The 12,388-nt window shown below is 42.4% G+C and overlaps 1 pseudogene; it reads right to left on the bottom strand.

Annotated features, from left to right (window-relative positions):
* Nucleotides 1-489: 489 nt before the first annotated feature.
* LOC115836288 lies at nt 490-896 on the bottom strand (annotated as a pseudogene).
* Between the last annotated feature and the right edge of the window lie 11,492 nt (nt 897-12,388).

Here is a 12,388-nt window from a genome sequence, read left to right as displayed (position 1 = left end):
AATAAACCAATACACTTATGGTCTATTGATTTTCAACAGGCATACCAAGACCATTTAATAGGGCAAGAATAGCCTTTTTGTGTGTGTGTGACAGTTTTGCTCTGTAGCCCAGGCTGAGGTGCATTGGTGTGTGGATCTCGGTTCACTGCAGCCTCAACCTCCTGGGCTCACACAATCGGCCCACTTCAGCCTCCCAAGTAACTGGGACTACAGGCTGGTGTTTTTTGTAGAGACGGGTCTCACCATGTTGCCCAGGCTGGTCTTGAACTCCTGGGCTCTAGAGATCTGCCCTCCTCAGGTTCCCAAAGTTCTGAGATCACAAGCGTGTGCTACCAAGCCCAGCCTCAGATATTCGTATTAACTAGATATTCTGATTCACAAAAGAATGAGTTTGGACCCACCCCCTGACTCCATCTCAAAAGTTATAGGAAAATTAATTTTTCACAGTTTTTTGGTTTTATTTCAACACAAAACATGCACATGAGCTGTCTATTCCCTTTCTTTGCTGTGCTGCCTGGCGTTGTGACTGGTGACTCTGATGGCCAGCTAGGCTGCCCTTTCCATGATGGCTTTGCAGTTCCGGAGGAAACATTGTGAGCTATCTCAGTACAGGAAGATTTTCTGCATGTCAGCAGCCCTTCCAACTCCTTGACAATGTGTACCAGAAACTTCCAGAAGCCACTGGGCAGCATGTGCTTTGTGTTTTCATTGCTCCCGTATAACCAATGTTGGGCATCAAGATCTGGCCCTTGAATCTTCTGTAAACCCAGTTGTCTGTCTCTGGGTTTCCACCAGTTACGCTTAATTTTGACATAGTGTTCTGACTGGTGGTGAATGAACTTCTTGCTCCTCTTTTTGATGATCTTGGGCTTCATGAGGGATCTGATGGTGGCCATGATGGTGAGTTAGAGATGGCTCTAAAAATTAACCCCAAATGGATCAAAGACCTTAAATGTAGGAGCTAAAATTATAAAGCTCTTGAAAGAAAACATAAGGGTAAATCTTCATGACCTTGGATTTGGCAATGGATTCTTAAATATGACACCAAAAGCACAAGCCACAGAAGGGAAAAAAAAGACACATTGAACTTCATAAGAATTAAAATAATTAATTTGTGCATCCCAGGACACTATCAAGAAAGTGAAAAGACCTAGAGAATGAGAAAAAATACTTATAAATCATATACCTGATAAGGCTCCAGCATCCAGTATATACACAGAATTCTTAAAACAGCAACAGAAAAATGAACAACTCAACTAAAAATTGGCAACGATTTGAATAGATATTTTTTCTTTTCCTTTTTCTAGACAGGGTCTTGCTTTGTTGCTCAGGTGCAACCATGGCTCACCGCAGCCTCAACCTCCCCCTCTCAGCCTCCTGAGTAGCTGAGACTACAGACTTGTACTTTTTGTAGAGACAGGGTCACGCCATGTTGCTTAGGCTGGTCTCAAACTCCTGAACTCAAGCAATCCTCCTGCCTCAGCCTCCCAAAGTGCTGGGATTACAGGCGTGAGCCACAATGCCTGGCCCCAAATAGATAATTTTCTAAAGAAGACATACTAATGGCATCAAGCACATGAAAAGATGCTCAATAGCATTACTTAGGGAAATGCAAATCATAACCACAATGAGATGCCACTGTACACCCACTAGGATGACTATAATAAAAAAAAAAATGGAAAGTAACGTGTCGGATGGGATGTGGAGAAATTGGAACCCTCATACATTACTGGTGGAAATGTAAAATGGTTCAGTAGCTTTGAAAAACAGTTTGGCAGTCTCTCAAGTTAAACACACTTACCAGTTCCTGAATGTCCACAGTCAAAAGAGCAATTCCACTTTTAGGTATGTATACCAGAGAGAAATAAAAACATTTAGAGTCACCACCAGGTGGCACTGTTATTTTAAAATTCAAAATTGTATAATGATACAAAATGTTAATTTATTAACAATATTGTGATATATTATAATAGACTTGGATTAAGGCAAAAATAACATAAAGTTTTCTAAGCTCTCAAAAGAGGAAAATAAGAGAAGGTAGAAATTTAAATGTCTTAATGAAAATAATGCTTTGAGTCATTAAAATAGGATATGATACTCCAATCCATTTTATATTATTAACGCTTTTAAAATTACCATAAAATGGACAAAGTTATCTTCCCTTGTTTTGTGGCTTCTAAAGTCTGTGAAGTTCAGGCTGGGTGCCGTGGCTCACACCTGTAATCCCAGCACTTTGGGAGGCCGAGATGGGCAGATCACCTGAGGTCAGGAGTTCAAGACCAGCCTGGCCAACGTGGTGAAACCCCGAATCTACTAAAAATACAAAAAAATTAGCCAGGTATGATGGTGGAGGCCTGTAATCCCAGCTACTTGGGAGGCTGAGGCACGAGAATCATTTGAACCCAGGAGGCAGAGGTTGCAGTAAGCCAAGTTCTCACCACTGCACTCCAGCCTGGGCAACAGAGTGAGACTCTGTCTCAAAAAAATGAAAAACAAATAAATAAATAAAGTCTATGAAGTTTAATTCTCCAATGTTAAAAAGTAATTTTCAAGTATATAGGAGATTGAAATGCCTAATTAAATTGAAATATTAAAGGATATGACACTGTTTTAAGCTTAAGTTATCAAATAAGGACTCTCCTAACCCTGAGCTTGCATAATAATCCATTTTTTAAAGTGTGTAATTTAGTAACCTTCCAATTTCTTGACCACAACCCACAAAAGGAAATAAATTATTTATTCAGACCCAGACAAAGTTTTTATTCTATTTTATTTGAATCTTGTCTGTCTTGTTAAAAAAAAAAAAAAAAGTTGATTCTAACCTACTAAATAAGTTTGGTGACTCATTAATGGATCGTAACCTACTGTTAGTCGTATTATAACTTGCCATTGAAATTTTTCCATTTGACTTTTAAGATGTTTTAGGCTTCTCCAGTGAAAAATAATGTTACAAATTGATGGTCAGAGGCCAACAACAATATAATGTGACTAAGAGCAGATGCTTTCAATGGCTTTGAGAGAGTCCCAGATACCTTGAAAATTTCCATTTCCTTCACCCACAAGACAGCTCACCCTGTCTCAGAATCACCTTCTGAGAAATCCTTGTGAGCCAGAAACTGTACCTCATGCCTGTAATCCTAACACTTTAGGAAGCCAAGGTGGGAGGATCACTTGAGCCCAGGAGTTTGAGACCAGCCTGGGCAACAGTGACACCCCGATTCTACAAAAAAATTTTAAAAATTAAGCCAGGTGTGGTGGTGCATGCTTATAGTCCCAGCTACTTAGAAGGCTGAGGTGGGAGCACTGCTTGAGCCCAGGAGTTTTAGCCTCCAGTGAGCTATAAGTGCGTCACTGCACTCCAGCCTGGGCAACAGAGCAAGACCTTGTCTTGGAAAAAAAAATTCCTTTGGGTTTTGAGGGGTGGCAGTTGCTCCTGATAACGTACCAAGCCTTCTGTGTAGAACTCTGAGCTGTGCCTTTTCTTGCTCCATGAATTATTGCCAGTCATTATTTAATTAGTAACTGTTGGATATTAACCTGATTGTTGTATTTTAATATCTATATATTTCTGATTCATGATTCCAACAAGCTACAGAAACTGAAAGTTCCTCTTTAATACTACTCTTCAGAGATAATCATTGTTAACAATTTGGCATGTGTCTAAGACTTTGAAATCTTTACATTAATTTTTATAGTTTTTAAGCATGGGGAGATTATGTATACTGTATTGTTTTGAAACTTGTTTTTTTTTTTTTTTTGGTGTTTTGGTTTTGTTTTTCGAGATGTAGTCTCTCCCTGTCACCCAGGCTTGAGTGCAATGGCACGATCTGGGCTCACTGCAACCTCCGCCTCCCGGGTTGAAGCGATTCTTCTGCCTCAGCCTCCAGAGTAGCTGGGATTACAGGCACCTGCCACCATGCCCAGCTAATTTTTGAATTTTTGTAGAGACGGGGTTTCAACATGTTGGCCAGGGTGGTCTTGAACTCCCGACCTCAAGTGATCCACCCACCTAGGCCTCCCAAAGTGCTGGGATTACAGGCGTGAGCCACCGTGCCTGGCCTGAAACCTGTCTTTGGCTTACCTAGTATATTATAAACATCTTTCCACGTTTACATCTAAAACTTTTTTTTTTTTTTTTTTTTGAGACAGAGTCTTGCTCTGTCGCTAAGGCTGGAGTGCAGTGGCGTGATCTCGGCTCACTGCAACCTCTGCCTCCTGGGTTCGAGCTATTCTCTGCCTCAGCCTCCCGAGTATCTGGGACTGCAGGTGCCCGCCATCACACCTGGCTAATTTTTTTTTCTATGTTTTAGTAAAGATGGGGTTTCACCATGTTGGCCAGGCTGGTCTCGAACTCCTTACCTCAGGTGATCCGCTCACCTCCGCCTCCCAAAGTGCTGGGATTAAGGCATGAGCCACCGCGCCCAGCCTAAAGCTTTTTTTAAAAGTAGATGCGGTCAGGTGCCGTGGCGCACACCTGTAATCCCAGCACTTTGAGAGGCTAAGATGGGAGATTCCCTGAGTCCTGGAGTTTGAGACTAGCCTGGGCAATATTGGGAGACTGTCTCTACAAAAAATTATAAAAATTTTAGCTAGGCATAGTGGCACATGCCTGTGGTCCCATCTACTCAGGAGATTGAGGTGGGAGGATCGCTTGAGCCCAGGAGGTCGAGGCCATAGTGATTGTGCCACTGTACTCCAGCCTGGGTAACAGAGCAAGACTCTGTCCCTGCTCCAGCACCCCCAAAAAAGAAGACGCATCGTTTTCCTTTTTAAGAATGTACTCCAAATTGATTTTACCATCCTCATTTGTGATTGACATTTTTTTTTTGGAGATGAGGTCTTGCTATGTTGTTCAGGCTGGACTTGAACTCCTGGCCTCAAGTGAGTAGCTGGGACTACAGGTTCATGCCAACTTTCCTGGCTGTTATGACAGACATTTAAGTGGTTTTAAAATTTGTCTTTATTATAAATGGTATTTGCAATAAAAAGCCTTTGTGTATACACCATTGCTCACTAGTCGTATCTCCATAGAATACATTTCTAGAACTGGGACTGTTTGCTCAGAGGATATACACACTTAATACCCTTTAGCAAGGTTGTGCTAATAATTCATACCAGGATTTCTCAACCGTGGCACTATTGACATTTTGGGTTGGATAATCATTTTTTGTGGGAGGCTGTCATGTGCATTAGAGTATGTTTAGCAACATTCTTGGCCTGTACCCACTACATGCCAGTAGCATCAGTGGCACCCTCCTTCTAGTTTGTTTTTGTTTTTTTGAAACAGAGTCTCACTGTCTCCCAGGTTAGAGGGCAGTGGCATGGTCTCTGCTCACTGCAACCTCTGCCTCCCGCGTTCAAGCAATTCTCCTGCCTCAGCCTCCTGGGTGGTTGGGATTACAGGCACCTGCCACCACGCCCAGCTAATTTTTTGTTTTTTTAGTAGAGACAGGGTATCGTCACGTTGGCCAGGCTGGTCTTGAACTCCTGACCTCAGATGATCCACCCGCCTTGGCCTTCTAAAATGCTGGGATTACAGGCGTGAGCCACCGCGCCTGCCCAAATTTTTTTGTTTATTTTTGTAAAACATACCTAACATAAAATTTACCATTTTAGGCTGGGCGCAGTGGCTCACGCTTGTAATCCCAGCACTTTGGGAGGCCGAGGCGGGCGGATCACGAGGTCAGGAGATCGAGACCATGGTGAAACCCCGTCTCTACTAAAAATACAAAAAATTAGCCGGGCGTGGTGGCGGGCGCCTGTAGTCCCAGCTACTCGGAGAGGCTGAGCCAGGAGAATGGCGTGAACCCGGGAGGCGGAGCTTGCAGTGAGCCGAGATTGCGCCACTGCACTCCAGCCTGGGTGACAGAGCGAGACTCGGTCTCAAAAAAAAAAAAAAAAAAAAATTTACCATTTTAACTGTATTGAAGTGTACAGTTCAGTGGCATTAAGTACATTTACACTGTTGTGCAACAATCACCCCATCTATCTCCAACTCTTCCAGTTTTGTCAACCAAAAATGTCTCCGGAAATTGCCAAATGTCCTCTGGAGGCAAAATTGCTCCAGTTGTTTACACCTTCTCCAAGGTGAATAAGAAGTCAAAAATGTCGATGTCATAAAAAAATAGAAAGAAAGTCTAAGAAGCTGCAATAGATTAAAGAAGAAATGACAATTCAATGCAACACATAATCCTGAACTGGTTCCTGTATAGAAAAAAAAATTGCTATAAAGAACACTATTGGCAGGCTGGGTGCGGTGGTTCACGCCTGTAATCCCAATACTTTGGGAAGCTGAGTCTGGCAGACTGCTTGAACCCAGGAGTTTAAAACCATCCTGGGCAACATGATAAAACCCTGTCTGTATAAAAAATACAAAAATTAGTAAGCATGGTGGCCTGTGCCTGTAGTCTCAGCTATTCAGGAGGCTGAGGTAAGAGGATCAACTGAGCCCAGGAAGGTCGAGGCTGCAGTGAGCTGTGATTGTACCACTGCACACCAGCCTGGATGACAGAGCAAGACCCTGCTCAGAAAAAACAAACAAAACAACAACAACACAAAAAGAACACTACTGGAAATTAACAAATGGGAATATGTGGTAGAGATTAAATTATTGTATCAATAATGAATTTCCTGATTTGACAACTCTACTGGGTTATGCAGTAGAATATCCGTGTCTTAGTATGAAGTATTAAAAGGTAGAGGGAGGCCGCGCGCAGTGGCTCACGCCTGTAATCCCAGCACTTTGGGAGGCCGAGGTGGGCGGATCACCTGAGATCAAGAGTTAGAGACCAGCCTGACCAACATGGTTAAACCCTGTCTCTACTAAAAATACAAAAAAATTAGCCGAGTGTGGTGGCGGGTGCCTATAATCCCAGGTACTCAGGATGCTGAGGCAGGAGAATCGCTTGAACCTGGGAGGCGGAGGTTGCAGTGAGTTGAGATCACGCCATTGCACTCCAGCCTGGGCAACAAGAGTGAAACTGAAATGAAATGGCTGGGGCTAAAGTGTGTGTGTGTGTGTGTGTGTGTGTGTGTGTGTGTGTGTGTGTGTGTGCGCGCGCAGTTGTCTCAAAAGCCTCTTGAGTCTTTCCCTTATATCTCTGACAATGCCACTGCTCCAAAGTACACTGTGGGTTTTCCTCAACTTGGAGCTAGATACCTGGAATTCTAGAAAACAATTCCCTCAGTAGACAACTCCTCCCTTATATGAGCACAAGCAGCGGAGTGAGTACGTGGATCAAGCTGTATTTCACCATTTTTTTTTTTTTTTTTTTTGCTCTGTTGCTTTATGTGCCACACCAGCCCCACATAACTCTTCACCAAAGAGTTGTGGAATTATTACGTAAGAGAAAAAAAATCTTGACTATATGACAACTGCTATGTCACACAGACTGCTAGTGGCTTACCCACTACTTCTTACCAACATTATTTTTAGAGGTGACAATATAACCAGCAAAAACACTGCATCTCCCAGCCACTTTTACAGCCAGGGATGGCCACATGACCAAATTACGGCTTATGAGACATATGTGGAACATGCTGGGAAGGACTTCTGGGAAAGCTTCTTTAAAGAGTTTCCAGTCCGGTGCTGTGGCTCACACCTGTAATCTCAGTACTTTGGGATGCCGAGGCGGGTGGATCACCTGAGGTTAGGAGTTCTAGACTGGCCTGGTCGACATGGTGAAATCTTGTTTCTACTAAAAATACAAAAAATTAGCTTGGCATGGTGGTGGACGCCTGTAATCCCAGCTACCTGGGAGGCTGAGGCAGGAGAATCCATCTAAGAGAGAGAGAGAGAGAAAGGGAGGGAGGAAGAAAGGAAGAAGGAAAAGAAGAATGAAAGAAGGAAGGAAAGAAAAAGAAAGAAAGAAAGAAAGAAAGAAAGAAAGAAAGAAAGAAAGAAAGAAAGAAAGAAAAGAAAGAAAGAAAAGAGAAAGAGAAAAAAAAGAAAAAGAAAGAAAGAAAGTAAGTTACTTTTATTTCCAGGTGGGGTGTGGTGGCTACTGGATTCCCAGCATTCTGTGAGCCCAAGCCGGACAGATGGCTTGAGTCCAGGAGTTCAAGACTGCCTGGCCAACGCGAAACCCTGTCTCTACAAAAAAATACAAAAATTAGCCAGGCGTGGTGGTGCATGCCTGTAATCACAACTACTCAGGAGGCTGAGGTGGGAGGATTGCTTGAACCCAGGAGGTCAAGGCTGCAGTGAGCTGTGATCACGCCACTGCACTCCAGCTTGGGCAACTCCCCCACACCCCCCCCCAAAAAAAAAAAGAAAAAGAGTTCCTAGCCATTTTGTAATCTTAAGAATGATGAAAGCCATATGCTTACATAATGGAACCAAAAGAAGACTGGTCTTTGATGAACATGAAATGGAGTGTCATATCAGCCCTGAAACCACTACTTCTGAACTTCCTTTGCATGAGAAATACATTTGTATCTAGTTTATCTCCTTACTGAGTTTTCTGTTGTATGCAGCTGGACCTAACTCTTAAATGATACTCAGTCTCAAGATAAAATTATCACAAGAATATAAACCATCGCAAAGGCCTGGAGCACACCCAGATCCCTACTATTGCCCCTTGTCTTCACATCTGCATTTCTTTCTCGGAGCATTGATGTTCAAATTTCCTTCTTCAACATTTCCTTTAATATCTCCCTCCTCCTTTCAGTAGATTCCAGGTCCCACTCACAGGGGTTGATCTCATACCAGGATCCATCCTCTTTTCCCAAGCCAAACATTTTCTCAGGTCTGAATTATTCATTTGATTTAAAATATGGCTCTAGCAAGAAAATCCACGGTGGGTGTGGGTAGTCCAAGTTCAGTTCCCTTGGAGACATTTCCACCTAATTCCTCCTGGTGCCCAGTAAATAACTATTATGTTAAACACACCCACATCTCCCAAAGACAGGCATTAATTCTGAGAAACGGTATTATACTGTGAGTACATGTACGTTTTCCACGCTGAGAAAGAGAAACACATTTGACTCCTATAATCAATGTAACTTTAGCCCTGCTCACTATCAAGATAGGATTTTATTTTGCAGAACAATGTCAGCTCTTTTTTGTCTTCTAGTTTTCAGACTGTTTCTAACCAAGCATTAAAAAAAATAAAAAGATGTTTGAAATTAGCTTAAAAATCAGGACCCCAAAATGAGCTATCCATCTCTCTTTCTTGTCACTGCTTTGCTACACCAAGATCGAGCTTTGGAAATACCCCATGTATTTATTCTGTGCCAAATTAAATTTTTGTAGGTGTCATCCTCCTACTACCCTCTACTAAATTAAATTCTTGATTAAGGTCTCGTACTCCCACTGCTGCAGAACAGAGGCAGTATGAGGACTTATTATCCTCTGATACAAGTAATCCTCCACCCCCAGGAGGGTGGTGTGGAGAGGAGGTTTGCTTTTCCAGTTACATAAATAACATATTCTTCACAGAGCAGCTTTCCAGGCTGTATTTTGTTGTTTTGTTTTGTTTTTCTGCTACTGACCTTTTGCTTGTTTGCCTGTTCAAGGCTGAACATTTGCCGGTGCCCTGTGGGATCATCTGCAGTTAAATATTTTTCAGAACCATATTGGTACGGGAGAACAACAGCTTGACCCAGTTGTTTGCTAACCCAAGAGCTTTACCACTGACCTTGTGGGCTGTGGTTTGCTTTTTGCACAGGGCTATTCTTTCCACTAAAGACAAATCAGGAAACATAAAACAGATATACCCTAACCAATCTATCTGGCTCCTTGTTGAACAGATAATGTCAAAAGATTTAGGGGAGAGGTTTGAATTTGTGGCCAAAATGAACGCTTTGTTGTAGTTGTAAAATAAAATGTATGGTTCCTATTAGTGATGTGATCTCAGATACCTGAAAAGGAACTATTTTGTCCGTTATAATAACAATTACAATATTATAAGCATCTATAATTTTTTTTGTTTTTATGACAGAGTCTTGCTCTGTCACCCAGGGTGGAGTGCAGTGGCGCGATCTTGGCTCACTACAACCTCTACCTCCTGGGTTCAAGTGATTCTCCTGCCTCAGCCTCCTGATTAGCTGGGATTACAGGCGCCAGCCACCACGCCTGGCTAATTTTTTTGTATTTTTGACAGAGACGGGGTTTCACCATGTTGGCCAGGCTGGTCTCCAACTCCTGACCTCAGGTGATCCGCCCGCCTCAGCCTCCCAAAGAGCATCTGTATTATATTTATTTACTTCAAATATCTGTAGACAAATAGAATGCCAAGACAGGAAAAGTAAATCAACTCTATTAGCACAGAAGGCTAACTTCAGGTCAGGGAGAAAGAGTTATACATAACAGGTTAAGTGGAAAAGAGGCGAAAAAAAGGAAAAGAGGCCAGGCGTGGTGGCTCATGCCTATAATCCCAGCACTTTGGGAGGCTGAGGCGGGTGTATCACCTGAGGTCAGGAGTTCGAGACAAGCCTGGCCAACATGGTGAAACCCTGCCTCTAGAAAAACTTAAAAAAAAAAAAAAAAAAGAGGAAAAGAAAGAGAGTTGTCCCTTTTTCTCTGCTACTCACAGCTGTTTCTTTCACCTTCACTTCTTTGAAAAGATTAGGGTAAATCACAAGCTAGTGAACTGGTTGGGACTAGGTAAGTTAGAGGAGAATCATGTTAACGGCTGGTGAAAGGAGAGAATCCATGGCTGTTTGAGAAGAGTGAAAATATTTTAATGAAAGTCATCAGCTGGGGGTGGTGGCTCACGCCTGTAGTCCCAGCACTTTGGGAGGCCGAGATAGGTGGATCGCTCGAGGTCAGAAGTTTGAGACCAGCCTGGCCAACATGGTGAAACCTGTCTCCACTAAAAATACAAAAATTAACCAGGCGTGGTGGCAGGCACCTGTAATCCCAGCTACTCGGGAGGCTGAAGCAGGAGAATCGCTTGAACCCGGGAGGTGGACATTGCAGTGAGCCGAGATCACACCACTGCACTCCAGCCTGGGAAAGAGCGCAAGACTCTGTCTCAAAAAAAAAAGAAAAAAAGAAAGTCATTAGTTGGTACTTAACTTCAAAGGAAGATGGCAGTCTAGGAAAATACACAAAAAAATGAACCAGAACCAAAAAAGAAATTTCAACTATAGTCAAACTATGCAACTGACATGACCCGTTACAGACTATGAAGAATAATTTCAATTTGTACCCAAATCAAGGAAAGCAGTGAGATTTGACAAGCATTTCCTCCAAATAGTAACTCAGTGCCATTTTTAGTAAGCAAATGAGATGTTCCTGAAGGCCCAGAAGCAATTTGAAATGTGAAGAAATAAGAACTGGGACCTAGGTGCACCACAGAAAAATTAAGAAATACACCCTGGGGTTCATTTTCAGACGTTAAGGAAGGTAGGACTGAAGAAGAGAAGATGTGTCTTGCATTTTTATTTATTTTCAGGACTCAGTTTGCTGACCCATGACTGAAACTTGGAAAGTGAAGGGAGGCTGAAGGGTTAACAGTGACCTGCAAGGCAGATCTGCAACTGTTGACCAAAGTAAACTGAGCAGTAGAAGATGAAAATCCTATGACAGGCCAGACCTCCTGACACTCTCAAAAAAAAAAAAAAAAAAAAATTTTTAAATCTTAATTCCAGTAAGAATGAGAACTCCTAGTACCTAGATTTTACTTTCAAATACTATACTTTAATAAAAGGAACCAGGCAGGGTACAGTGGCACACCTGTGATCTCAGCACTTTGAGAGGTCAAGGTGGGAGGATTGCTTGAGCCCAGGAGTTGGAGACCAGCCTGGGCAACATGGTGAGACCCTTTCTCTACAAAAAAAATATTTAAAAACTAGCTGGGAGTGGTGGCAGCTGCCTGTAGTCCCAGCTACTCAGGAGGCTGAGACAAGAGGATCACTTGAGCCTTGGAGGTTGAGGCTGTGGGATAACGGAGTGAACTCTGTCTTCGAAAAAAAAAAAAGGAACTAGAGTTCCTTGAGAAATGGCTGATTCTAGGACTGAGGTAGTAAATGTACATGATGAGCCTGGAGCATCTTGTGCCATAAAGTAAGAAAGCGCTCAAAAAACGAAACCAAAAAACCCCCACATTGATGGGGTGTATGTCAAAGGAGCACATAGGTCAACTGTAAGAGCTCCCAATGGCCAAAGCTGGAACAATTTGGGCAACAAAATGAAACAATATTGAATTATAATCAAAGTATAAAATAAATAAATATTCATGAGTCCATACTGATATAATTAAATGACTGAACGTATAAGTAAATGAGGGAGAATGACAAATCATCTGTACAGAAGAATTCTAAATAATTTACGTAAACACTGCTTACTCAAGGAAGTAGAGCATAGCTCCCCATTCCTTAAGTGTGGGCTGTGCATAATGACTTCTTTCCAAAGAGTACAAGCAAGGAAAAATAACTTTAGAGT

This window comes from Nomascus leucogenys, chromosome 8 (assembly GCF_006542625.1).
Source record: "Nomascus leucogenys isolate Asia chromosome 8, Asia_NLE_v1, whole genome shotgun sequence".
NCBI classification, from domain to species: domain Eukaryota; kingdom Metazoa; phylum Chordata; class Mammalia; order Primates; family Hylobatidae; genus Nomascus; species Nomascus leucogenys.
Note: the sequence above shows the minus strand (reverse complement) of the source record. Positions and strands in the feature narration are given on the sequence as shown.